This window comes from Bombus vancouverensis, unplaced genomic scaffold (assembly GCF_051014615.1).
Source record: "Bombus vancouverensis nearcticus unplaced genomic scaffold, iyBomVanc1_principal scaffold0043, whole genome shotgun sequence".
Taxonomy (NCBI): Eukaryota; Metazoa; Arthropoda; class Insecta; order Hymenoptera; family Apidae; genus Bombus; species Bombus vancouverensis.
The window spans coordinates 341,005-352,646 of record NW_027468934.1 but is presented as its reverse complement, the minus strand read 5'-3'; the positions used below and the strand labels follow the sequence as shown (position 1 = coordinate 352,646).

Below are 11,642 nucleotides of genomic sequence, written 5' to 3'. Positions count from 1 at the left end.
TGAATTTCTTTCGGTCTCGAATGCGTTAAAAGAGAGCGCAAAGAAGTCGAAATTACTTATTGTAATTAGTAAAACGACCTGAGAGGCAGACAGATACAAGAAAGAAGGAATATTATATTAGCGGCATTATTATGTTTTTGCTCTCTTTAAGTCTTTCATCGAGACAGACAATCTACAGGTATTAATCGACCAATTTATCCAAGCTGATAACTTCGAATTGATGTTTATATATAAGAAGTGTTATGTGTTAATCTGTCTAAATGTTTAAAAGGTGTTATAAATTAAATGTTGTTAAACGATACGTAATTGCCTTTTGATCGTAAATTTTACTATCAAGGGGTCTTTTATGTATGCGTAATCATTGTGAATTATAACAATTTATGTGATCGATATTAAAGGTGTTTAAAAGCATGTATTTTTTTCTATATTATTATTCTCCTATATTATTATCCTATATTATTATAGCATTCCTATATTATTATAATATCCAATTACATGTTGATACACAAGATATACAGATTATTATTTATAACGTTTTAGTTTTTTTAATCGAGTCATTCATTTAGTACAAATGATAAGAAATTAGTAATAATTCACAAAAAAAGGATATCGTAGTAGAAATATTATAAAAAAACATTTTCTGTTTTAGTGTAGAGTTACTCCTTCTTACAGACAGTGTCGTACAAATCTGTACGTCTCTGAGAAAATGTAGGTATCCGAGCCCTTACTTCCTCAACAACTTTTAGATCTGATAGAAAAAAGAAACATACGAAGTAATAAGTAATGCTTACTAATAAATTCAACAAATACAGAGGAAGATGGCTAAATCGATAAATTAACGAGACTAAAAATTAATTACATCATGGATCTCTCGCTTTTAATTTTAAGCTGTAAATTACCGATATCGGTGACTGCCATATTCTCTTGAATATATTTCCAAATCGTAAAGAATCTTTCCCCATGGATTGGTCAACTGTGTATGTCCGCATGCGACGTAACTTGCTTAACGAACACGAGCCGGTGATATGCAGGCAACGTATAATTGATTATCATTCGCTCTGGAACGCTGAAGTAATGACCAGTGCAATGGTCCAGTGGTCATATTGAATGCCGCTGGATATATCAGCATTTGGCAACCTAACCCAGAGAAGCAGGAAATATGAAGCCACCGAATACCAATTAACTTCGTAGTTGCACGGTTCACATTCCATCATTTCTGAATATGCGAGGACAGTCCTCTTATTGTGCTTTTAATTCTTTTATTTGTTTCATTTTCAGCAAATATACTGGTTTTTTAAATTAAGCTTCTTTTTATACAGAGTTACAGATTATATTAATTTTATATAGAATATATTTAAGAAAGATATTTAATTTTTTGCTAGTTAAGTATTGATCGATTAAGTTACTGTACCTTTGTTCCGATAAATGCGTGCCATTTCCTCGAATCTAATATCATAGCAAATGCCAATACCTATTTTGCAGCCCTCCACATCGAACGTCGTTAGGGAGTTACCAGGACTGAGTGAATCACTCTCTCGAAAAGTAATCTTATTAGGAATGTCGATGTCGAATAGATGTACCTAATAACATAAAAATGTAGTCGCTAATTCTATTGCTGCAACTTTTGTAATTTAATATCAAAGTTACCAACTCCTAAACTTCAATTACTTTTTATTTAATAACTGACAGCGTTTTTATCACTTTCTTTTATTAAAAAATCTTATCATTTAATAATGTTTAAAAAGGAGAAAAAATAAGTATTTTCGTATGTGAAAAATTTATACAACAACAAACACATTACAACAAAAATGGGCGTTTCCCGTATCATAACGTATTTTATAAACCGTAAATTATAGAATTGGTTATAGTATACGTATGTACATATGTATATTCCTAAATTATTCCTAGATAGAGTCACTTTCTTCACCCCAATATTTTCAAATTCAAAGCCATAAAGGAATATATTACTTACCTTTCGGTGTTTTGCTATCAAAGTTCCATCGGGACCCCAAATAGTACAGGTATTGTACAATTTATCGCCCTCTATTTCAGGCATCGTACCACCAACTACATAGATGTTGTTTTCTTTAGCTGCGTTCGATGAAGCAACGCTCGTTTCACCATCAGGAATACTCTCGGCGTATTTTGGAAAGTACTCTGCATTGCAATATTTCAATTAATGAAAAATAACTGTCTTTTGTTCCAACCATAAATTAAATTGAAATGTTTGTCAGTTTTTTATTTTCTAAATTATTAAAATAACTAAGTTTTATATTTCGACTTAATTAAATATGCAATTACTTAGCTAATAGTATATATAATAAATTGTTTCTACAGGTTCAAAATGAAAAATGAATATTTAGAAATATTTAATTACGACAATGCTATTTGTGTTAGCATCAGTGGCTTGTTACTCAACGACTTTGCTAGTACTTTTTGAAACATAAAGTTAGTTTTCAATTAACACTTATACTAGAGGCGGAATTATAAATGCAAAATAATTGATAATACTAATTTATACGTACCTAATTATTAGTATGTTAAAAAATATATTTATACAAAAATCACGATAATCATGAAAATGGGGAAATCCTATATTCTCGAATCAATTCACAATTTATTTTGTATATTAATTAGATTCCGCGCTCATCAGTACGTACTCACTGGCGACATCGAGAAAATGTATCGGCAATTCCTCGTACGACCAGAGGATCGGAAATATCAAAGGATATTATGGCGCAGCGCGAGTGGAGAAACAGAAACATATGAGCTTAACACCGTAATATTCTTATCATAGAAATAGAAGCAGTCCTCAATTCCCGCCCGCTAACTCCTATCTCCACCGATCCAAATGATCTCCTAGCCCTCACTCATTTTAAATTAAATTATTATTATTAAATTATAATTAAATTATTAATATAACAATTAAAATTTTATATTTTCACGTGAGTTTCTTTAGATAATTATTATCAACATGATGACTAACTCTTACGGATTAATACGTGTCTGTAGGGCAATCCGGAGGACTTGATCGGCTTTTTACTTCGAAAGTTGAGTAATCGGTGTCGCTTTCTTACGCATCTTTGAACTGTATAAATGTTTTAAAATTGTTTGATCCAGAATGTACCACACCGGACAATCAAGAAGGCAGGTGCCTTGACTACAGAAAATGTAAACCTCTGCAAGAAATATGGCAGATACAGTACCGTACAGCCACCGATTTTTATAGACGATCAGTGTGCAGATACCAGGGCAATGTTACGATCGTTTGCTGTCCGAACGATCCAAACAAAGAGAAGAGAGAAATTTTAATAAAAACTGTGTACAAGTATAAGGCTTTGCGACCACCATACTGTGGTTTTAGCAACGTCTCTCATACCAGGCTGGTCGATGGTAAACCAGCTGAACTTGGTACGTTTTATGTCTTTCTTTCCGATTAATAATAAGCCATTTACTGCAAAGAATGAACTTTAAAGGCATTAAACAGCACATCAATGTACATTTCAATTAGACTAAATAATAATGCTATGTGACCCTATGATTTCATCGGTAGTAACTTTACTTATTAACTTGAATTATTTCTTTCTTTTACTTCATGTTAGGAAGAGTATCTTTTTGCTTGAAATAAAAAATTGATATAGGAGTAATAATATGGATAGAGATCAAAAACTGTTAGGGCAGAAATTACACGTTTGAACTTTATAGTTCAGTATAGTTCAAATAGAAATTATATAGAATTATTTAATAATTTGTATTTCACTGGAATAAAAATTTAATTTCTGTCTTTATCAAATCTCTATTTCAGAGTATTTGTACGTATGTACTTATCGTCTGCTGTATGATCGAATATCGAATAGGTAATAATCGTTGTTACTCGTTACGTGAGAAAAAATTATGTATATTCACAACTATGACTATTGCATTTTAGGCGCTTGGCCATGGATCGCTGCATTAGGTTTTCGTAATCCCCGACACCCAGACAAACCACTATGGAAGTGCGGAGGTTCCCTGATATCGGCTAGGCATGTTTTGACCGCAGCACATTGTGCACATATGGATGGAATAGAAAACATACGCAATCATAATATTGCCATTCTTAGATTGGCGGAGGAGGTGCCATTTTCGAGTAAGTCCTCAAATATATATATATGTATATATATATATATATGCTATTGAGTATTACTGAAGTATCATATCCTGAAATTTCTTACTGTACACATATATTGTGTCATAAAGCGTGTACAATTCTTTCTCATACTTTTGGTCATTCGTTTCCTGCATTTTCATTTATTTTTTTATTTTTCAGGGTACGTATATCCCATTTGTACGAAAGAGCCCCTACGAAAGAGCAACTTCGTCGGCTATAACCCCCTTGTTGCTGGATGGGGAGCGTTAAGATATAGTAAGTGATATCAATTTTATAATAAAATTAAACAGTTCCAGTCTTAAATATCTTTCTTATTTTCTTCGTAGGACGACCACGACGTAATGCATTAATGGTAGTACAAATGCCAGTGATTAAGAACGCCGAATGCAAAATAGCTTGTTCCAAATTTCCTAATGCACCTGATATCACTGATGGTATAATATGCGCCGAACATGCTCAGGGTGGAAAGGATTCTTGTACGGTAATTAAGTTACAGAGTTACTACAAACTATACGGTATCTGAAGACACGTCAATTCGAATTAACATCAAATCGACGTCTTAAACATTAGAAATAATAGATAAACACAATTCAATAGTTTTGCCCACTTCTCACACCTCATTATGGTATTTAATCTAATTTCCTTCTAATCTTAGTTTTGCTCAAAATACATATAACATGTACATTATAAATTGGAGTATTTCAATACACAAATCAATAGAAGATTATTACTGTATATAAGTATAATTTCAATACAATTCGATCGATATATTTCAGTATCTTTGATTAAAAATTTAACGATCCTTTCAGGCTGACCGCGGCGGACCACTGCTGATACAACATGAATTAACCTCGTATTTAATAGGTATTGTGTCTTATGCTTATAAGTGCGGCACAGCTGGCTATCCCAGCGTTTACACTAGGGTCACATCGTACCTTGACTTCATTCTCCAAGCGATGCAATAATATGATATTACTGTTCCATAAATATCATTGTGTAAAAAACCTAAAGTTGGATTTTCTTATTGTGGAGATCAGAAACAGCACAAATTTGCATTGTTTTGTACGTTACAAATTATAGGCTTAAAATGTACGAAATGTAACTTTGAAACGACACTAATTTTCTACGCACGATAAACCTCCACGACTTAGGTATGTAAAGATGATAAACGTATATTAATTCTATTAATTTGGTAATAATAAACCAACTTTCTGAGAAGTTCTGTAAATTTCGTTTCTGTTGTATCAAGAGAATAATGGAATATTCCACTTAGATCGTATACTTCTTGTATGTACATACAAAATTTTCCGGCTAATCTAAAACACTTCATAAGATAGAGAGATTCTGGAGATTCGGACACAGAGAGTGCATAAAATACAAGATAAGTCTCGTGTCTTTCAAAATTATTTTTTATTCGCTAAAAACGTCCTGTGTACTCATGCAATCACATGCAACCTCGAAACTTCGCTTATTTTTTATCACTTTCCAATTCAATACACTGTTTCTGCATTTTTGACTATATGTAAGAGAAATTTCCATTCAGCCAAAGGTGTACTTACAAATTATAGATTCCTATACGACTCTCGGTAAAAATTTATCCGCACTCCAGATAGTTAAAATTTCTGTCGACCGTATTGATCCATCTGCACTCTTCGTATGACGTCAATATCTGTTCAGTGCTGCTGCGTAGGTTTCATTATGTTACGTCAATTCGTTTGTGACCGTTGCGCGAGTAATGGCGCTTTGCAATGGCGATTTGCAGGAAAACAGTGCAGGATGCTGTGATTCGTTTCTTGTGGTCGGAGGTTATGTTTGATGCCTATATTTATCAAAGATTTAATGCACATTATGGAGAAAGTGTTTTGTCACGAAGTGTGTTTGAATGGGCACAAAAGTTCAAAGAAGATCGCACAAGTGTTATGAAAAAACAGCTGGACGCCCGTCCACATCCACGATGACAACATTGAACGTGCTCATGAACTTATGCTCTATGGAATAGACGAGTGAAGCTGGATAATGTGGCAAATCATTTGCAAATCAGCCACGGCTCTGCTTATGCAATAGTGCACGACAGATTTGGGTTTTAAAAAGTTTGTGCGAGATGGATGCCGAGAAAGCTGATGAAAAGGTGAAGACGACGATGCATTCGTGGTTCGCAGCTCATCCCAAAACATTTTTTAATGAGAAAATACGAAGGTCCTTCAGCAAATGGACAAAGTGTATACAGAAATTGAGTGATTATGTCAAAAAATGATGTATTTCTTTTTTGACAATTGCTTAAAATAAATTCTACACCGACAGAGCGGGTAACTTTTTACTCAGCCTCGTAAGACACTTAAATTTCCAATCTATTATGATGAATAAAAGAGCTTATACTATTAAATCTAATTGTATTTTGTTGCATGAGAGTACACGTGTATGTGATGTACATTACCTTTATATCCCCTTGAACGCTTCAATATTGCGCATATATACTATATTTTGTGCAGCTTCTATAAAATTTTGTATGTTTGTTTAGGCTGCTAATCCAGAGGCTGGAGTACAAAGAAGTGGCACAACGATGTGGGCTGATGACATTTATAATTATCAAGGAATCACCCCTACATTCGCTCAGGTATATATCGTTGACTATAATGTATTTAACATATATGATTGTTAGAATATTAATAATTAATTTTTAATTCTATCAGAATTTTAATGAAACTGTCCCTTGGGAAGGAAGAACTGATACCTTGATATCACGGTTTGTTCATCCTATATGTACGACAAATTTTAGAACATTATATAACGAAGAACCAGATCGTCGTGGCCATGTGATGTGAATAAAAGGACTTGAATTTGATGATATTTTTATAATGTTAGATAACATAACTAAGTATCTTCACAGTAAGATAGGATGACATGGTTTACATGATCTTAATGTTGTTCACTTGAGTGATGATATTATAAGGAAAAGTGTAATATCACAGGTAAGATGATTCATAATTTAGAACTACTAACTCATGTATGTATTAAAAATTAAAGAAATATATTAAATTTTATAGGATGTTTATGTTTAGTAACCAGTAATTCAGAGATCGGTATTCATGGTTACTATAACGAGGCTGTAGAAACGCACCCTTTCTTCTTTGCAAATGGTCCTGTATTTATGTCTAAGCCGAAACTGGAACCTCTGAATAATTTAGATTTATTCTTGTTATTTTCTAAAATACTTATCTACAGTATACCATAAGGAATGATACCGTATCGCACCTAATCAAGTGCCTTAAGAAACATCAACAGGATATCACAGTAATCCCTTATCGACTGATATGTAAGTAAAAGTTATGTGTCATTGTTATACACAGTTATGTGTTAGTGTTATACACAGTTATTTATCATTTTCTATTAATTCAGTTGTAGCCACTACAATATCTATGACACTGGTAGTAATTATAAGAACAATAATGATGTTCTATAAGAGGAAATGATGATTAGGAGCAAAAAGTTACAGGTAAGTCAAAGTATATGTTATTTGCCATTTGAAAAGAAAGTTACTAACTTAGAATTTTTTGATAAATAATAATTGTGCAAAATATATTGGATTTCAAATTTGTCAAAAATTGAAATTTAAGAAGCATTGTAATAATATAACATTAATATTTTGATTTTTCAGGAGATATCATGCGGTGGATGGATAATATGTAAAAAATATTAAGCAGTATATGAATTTTCATATTGCGTAGAGATAACAAAATGAATTTTAAAAAATGTCGACATGGTAATAAGAAATAGCATCATGACAAAGAATATATAAAGACAGTTTCATTTTTTATAAATAAAAATTTGTTGTTCCAGATTTTGAAATATAGTGAAACGTTTAATTAGTATCTTAATATCTTCAAATAATTATTATTTTAGAATCAATTGTAATTGTATCATACGTACTTTTGAATTCGTGCAAGAACATATGTAATTTTGAAGTAGTTATTATTAGGAAATTGTTAGATGCGAACAGTATGCGAAATGTTAGTATGCAGTGTAATAATTATCAATCAAAACACAAGAATTAAATTCTTGAGGAAAAAATTTCCGGAATTTCTTATTTACACGATTATAAAGAAATCCATAATAAAAAGGAGCTGCTTTCTAATACTTCTCTTCCTTGTAATGCCTATGTTAATGATAACGAGGTTCGACTTTTTGTTTTTAGAGGGATACTGGAAAATTTGAAAGTACAGTACCATTGGGAAGAAAATCACGATATTGAAAACGATATTTGCAAGTAAATTTCCAAAAAATCTGTTTTCAAATTTTCGCTTTCTATTTCACATTAAAAGAAAGGGAGGGCTGCCTTCTTTTTCTGCAAGACAAAACAAACATTCTGAATCTCGTATCAATGAATGATGTCAATAAGTTATTTTTCTTTTCAGATTGAACAATATTCCAGATTTATTCATAATTTCATACTACGCGAAGAATAGACTTTCATAGGTATATAAAGGAAATATTAAGTATAGGAAAACTCTTTTTCGTTGTAGGTGACATATGCTTCACGGTTGAACACACATAAATGAAAAAGTACTCTTATGGAGAGAAAGAATTGATACCTTCGATTGACATTAGATAATGTATATAAACTTATGAACAATCACTATCAGTTTGTATTTTAGGTGCACACGCAGATTTGTTGGAGTTCTTATAAAATGTACTTCCTGTACGAACGTTTTATTCTTTCAAATTTTACGATACTATGTCTCATATAATAACTATATGGATTAAACGTAATATAAATGATCCGAAAATAGACTCGAACGACATTAATTGTCTTTCTATTTATACCAATATCGAAAATACAAGTAAAGCTGGAGCAATAGTATGCAAGAGTGGACTATTTATTATTTTAAACCAAATCATAGCATATTCAGAATGCACAGTATTATTATGAAATGTAAATGAATCAGTTGTAAACGAACGATTTTACTGTAAAATCGTTGCCTCCTTTTTTTCATCTGAAATATAGCAGCAATGAGTACATTCTTTTAATATATAATAAAACGAGATATCTTTATAAAGTTACATATGTCATCACTGGTAACTGTTATCTCGTATGACACCAAATATACCGTTAGTATGGAATGATATTTTTATGAAGATATACTTTAATGATAGATTTTATGAATGAAACGTTATATAAGAAAAATTATCTCTTGTTATTCTATGAAGTGTAGTAGCTAATGAAGATTAATTTTACGAAGTATTAGAGCAAAAGAGAATTAAAAAATTAAAAAGATCTAAATAAGATTGTTCGTGTGGCTTAATTATCTCAATTCTGGTACACCACTTGTTACATTCTAACTAATTAGTGCTAAACAATAACTTGCAAATATTAAAGATATTAACACCTTAATATTAACACCTAAAGGTTTTCAGGAAATTTTATAATATTTGATTATTGTATATCTAGTCATTGATTGATAAAATTTCTTGTATAAGCATAGATCGAGGTTGACGTCATACGCAGATTGCATTACAGGTATCGTTTTAATTTATTTTATGGCTAGAATCATTTGAATATTATACGAATAATTATTTCCATTCGAACGATTAATAAATCACGTACCTATAAAAGATATATTATGAAAAAGACGTGACGAAACAAAAAAATATTGGAAATTCCGTTGTCATTAGATCAATTATTTTTGCAATGATTTTTATTTCCATGTAATGACATATGAAATGGGTAATTCATTAACATCTCCTCGAATCGAATATAATTCGTTACACTTCACAACGATTCAAATAATGGACGGGAAATATATAATAACTTTCCTGTCCTTGCGTTAAAATAGTACTGTACAAATCAGATGATACAGGAAATACCCAAAAAACCCAATTACATCCACATTGCATGACAGCACACTTGCAATGGATTTTTGTGATTTCAATGTCACAGACAATGACACAACTAATCAGAACACGTTTGAGGCTATAGACATTGAAATTACCGCGTGTTTAATACGTTTAAAGCATAAATCTAAATTTCACGCGATTATTTCTTTGTACATTGTGAAACTCTTAAATTATCTTAATCGAATAAATAATCCTAATGTAATAAAACATCTTGAAATAGACCTAGATATCTGAAACAGAAACTCGAAGGATAAGAAATCCTAAAAGGTACTAATCCTAAAATAACAAACTCCTAAATAATAAACAAGTGATAAAACCTGTTATAAATAATAAAGCTTACCTGGAATAATCAAATCCTAACTAATCGAAAATAAAATAAGGCAAGCAATTCTTAATCTTTCAAGTAATTTTTCCGAAAACACAGAAAGATAGAGAAATTAAAAAGACGCAGCACAAATTGCAGCACAATGAAAGTTTCAGAGCGATGAATACGATCGTATTAAACTAAATAATTTTCAAAAGTGAAATTACACTGAAACGTATATCGATGATATTTGTCATTTCTACGATCTGTTTCGCTTGATCGTGCTTCTTTTCTGATGTAAATTCAATTTATAATACGAACTAAGTTTCCTTTATTATTATTAGTCCTGCGTCTTTTTAATTCGTCACTTCTTTTATTTCAGAACAATGACGGGCTCCAAGATGCTGTTCGGATGTTTGGCGTTAATTGCTTTTCTGCATCCATTAGTTCACGTTTGTACTTCGAGTAGTACAGCTCAAGGTTTGTACTTCGAGTTGTCTTTTTCCATGCACTTCAAATTCCAATACGATCTGGTCACGTGGCCTTCGTACAATTTCGAAATTTTACCTGTTTGGTAATCGTCAATGAAAAAAGAAGTTATGCGTGACCTCAACACATTGAAACAATTTTTATGATTTTTTATTTGCCGGTTGGTCAGCAAGTTAATGGAAAAATTTCACTTAACTATTCGCGTTAATTTCTTCGGTTTAACTTTTGGGAAATGCTTCGTTAGCTTCGGGAATATTCCAACGATTCGTTTTACGTACAAAATAAGCATGATAAATATTACTTCACGGTAATGAAAACTATTGGCGTAATACCTAAGATAAAGATGCAGAGACATTCTTAGAATTTCTAATGACACCTTTATAGATTTCTCGTTTAATATCGCTACTACATTTGAGTCACTTTTACCTAACGGTGTCACATAGTCTCGTTGGAAATTTGTCAAATTCCTTAAAATGATCACTGAAAATTTTCCTAAATTTCCAAGAATTTATTTATCACGAGGTAAAGAAAATGTGTATTAGAAAGATGAGATCGAAGGTTTACCATTTTTTCAATTATGGCGAACGCAATATGTAATCAATGAAAATTTTATATTTTCACGTTGAAAGTTTCTTCAGATAATTATTATCCAGATGATGACTAACTCTTACGAATTAATGCGTTTCTGTAGGATAATCCGGTAGACTTGATCCGCTTTTTATATCGAAAGTTGAGCAATCGGTGACGCGTTCTTATACACCGAACCGCGAAAAGCAAAATTTCATATGATCTCACCAATTTCGGATGTCA

The 11,642-nt window shown here is 31.7% G+C and overlaps 2 long non-coding RNA genes across 4 annotated transcripts; one reads left to right on the top strand and one right to left on the bottom strand.

Annotated features, from left to right (window-relative positions):
• Positions 1–392: 392 nt before the first annotated feature.
• Positions 393–1,679, bottom strand: LOC143304609 (uncharacterized). The gene is made up of 2 exons (XR_013061287.1): positions 900–1,679; positions 393–748 (listed from the first exon to the last, which is right to left on the bottom strand). It is a non-coding gene; the product is annotated as an uncharacterized LOC143304609 (long non-coding RNA).
• A 4,036-nt stretch (positions 1,680–5,715) lies between these two features.
• Positions 5,716–8,279, top strand: LOC143304608 (uncharacterized). Of its 3 annotated transcripts, XR_013061286.1 has the most exons (7): positions 5,716–5,833; positions 5,910–6,453; positions 6,666–6,761; positions 6,838–7,116; positions 7,192–7,460; positions 7,544–7,640; positions 7,803–8,279. It is a non-coding gene; the product is annotated as an uncharacterized LOC143304608 (long non-coding RNA). The 3 variants fall into 3 exon arrangements; XR_013061284.1 differs by lacking the exon at positions 5,716–5,833 and having other exon boundaries at positions 6,130–6,453; XR_013061285.1 differs by lacking the exon at positions 5,716–5,833 and having other exon boundaries at positions 6,130–6,473.
• Positions 8,280–11,642: the final 3,363 nt, after the last annotated feature.